Source organism: Crocuta crocuta, unplaced genomic scaffold, assembly GCF_008692635.1.
Source record: "Crocuta crocuta isolate KB4526 unplaced genomic scaffold, BGI_CrCroc_1.0 scaffold35, whole genome shotgun sequence".
NCBI classification, from domain to species: Eukaryota; Metazoa; Chordata; class Mammalia; order Carnivora; family Hyaenidae; genus Crocuta; species Crocuta crocuta.
The window spans coordinates 8,736,356-8,738,059 of record NW_027530625.1 but is presented as its reverse complement, the minus strand read 5'-3'; the positions used below and the strand labels follow the sequence as shown (position 1 = coordinate 8,738,059).

At 63.7% G+C, this 1,704-nt stretch overlaps 1 protein-coding gene across 2 annotated transcripts in view; it reads left to right on the top strand.

Moving 5' to 3' along the window:
• Positions 1 to 1,704, top strand: part of AK8 (adenylate kinase 8) — a 125,647-nt gene that overhangs the window by 55,333 nt on the left and 68,610 nt on the right. The window lies entirely within an intron of this gene.

Here is a 1,704-nt window from a genome sequence, read left to right as displayed (position 1 = left end):
ACCCTGCCCACCAGTGGGGGGTGGGGGGCGCCCCGCGACTCCGTCTTGCCTGGCTCTTCCAGCCCCCCCTTTAGAAGATGCTCCGGTCCCCAGGGTGAGGGTCAGGTGAGGCGGGGTCACACCCTTTGGACACAGTGATCCGCGTAGGGAGGGAGGTCAACAAGCGAGTCTGTTCGTTTCCATGTCCGCTGGGTATGAATCGAATGTGGCGGAAGCAGGAAGCCCCAGGAGGTGTGAGCGTTGGCGCCTCCCGCTGGTTCGGATCCCCAAGCCGCCCCTGGGAGCCCCACAGCCCTTGTCAGAGCCCGAGGCCTCTCAGTGGTGAGATGGGGACCGGGGTCCCTGCTCACAGGGGTCCCGTGGAGACGGGACGTGGTGCGCACACAGTGCCCGGCAGGCGGGCTGTCGGAGAGTCGGGGCACACGCAGCACCGCCGGAGGGCCCGGCACGCTCGAGCTCGGATCCCTCCAGCCACGCCACGTCCCATCCACCGGGGTGGCTGCTGCTGGCTCTTAGCACCGTAAAGAACGTTTGTTGAGTGTGTGGGTGAATGTAGGGAGCTAATATATTTATATCACTTTATTTATTTTTAAAGTTTATGTATTTGTTTTGAGCTGTCAGCACAGAGCCCAACGCAGGGCTCAAACTCATGAACCGCGAGATCATGACCTGAGCTGAAGTCAAGGCTCAACCAACTGAGCCCCCCAGGCGCCCCTAAGCTTAGTGGTTTTCAACAGCACCCATTTATCACCCCACAGTTGTGGAGGTCAGAAGTCCAGGCGCCAGGGTGTGATGGGGCCGCGATTCCGCCAGAGGCTCTCGGGAGAGCCTGTTCGCGGCCACGTGGGCTCCCAGAGGCCCTGCCTCGGTCCTGGCAGCCAGCCCTGGGGCACGTTCTGACCCCTCGCTCCCCGAACACTGAAAAAAACCCCTGGTGGGCAAGAGGCAGAATTGTTGTTTGTCTCAGGGGGTTTTGGTGAGCCCCAGGAGCCTGAGGGCGCCTGTCCCTGTAAAGCCAGGGGCACCGGTGGCCTCGGCGCTCAAGGCTCTGCCCGTCACCGTCGATGTGGACGTGCCACTCTGAGCTTCTGCACTTACTGCCGCATTGAAGACACGACAGCCACCGCCTTCATGTCCCTAACAGAAGGAACGGATTCTGGCATTTCACTCGCCCCGCCCCGATCTCACAGGGATAACGGAGAGGGGGTACCCTCGTCACCACCAACCGGTGTCCTCACGGGCCGAGCGGAAGCTGCAGGCACAGCCCCCCCACCCAAGCTGACACAGCAGCGGGGCGGGGGCCACAGGCTGGAACAGGAAGACAGTGGAAACGATTCTGACCGAACTTGGGTTTGAAGGGAAGGTCACGCCGGGCACGGAGGCTCCACTTGGCCAACCGCAGCCTGGCCTCTCTGCCAATCAGCGCGCTGGCAGCGCGGCCGACACCCTGTGGCCGAGTCCAGGCTCGGCCGTCTGGGCCTCGGGGGCAGGTGACCCCCCTGCACGCTGACTTCTGAGCCCAGTGGAGGGAGGCGCCCCAGAATTCTCTGGGGGCATCGGGCGGAGGACGAGGCAGGGCCGTGAGGCCTTCCTGACACAGCTTCCCCGGTCCAGGTTGGGGGACGAGCCCGTGGAGATGCCTCATCCCGAGAAGTGGCCCAGCCCTGGTGGTGGGACGGGGCGACTGGCGCACTGAGTGCAGGC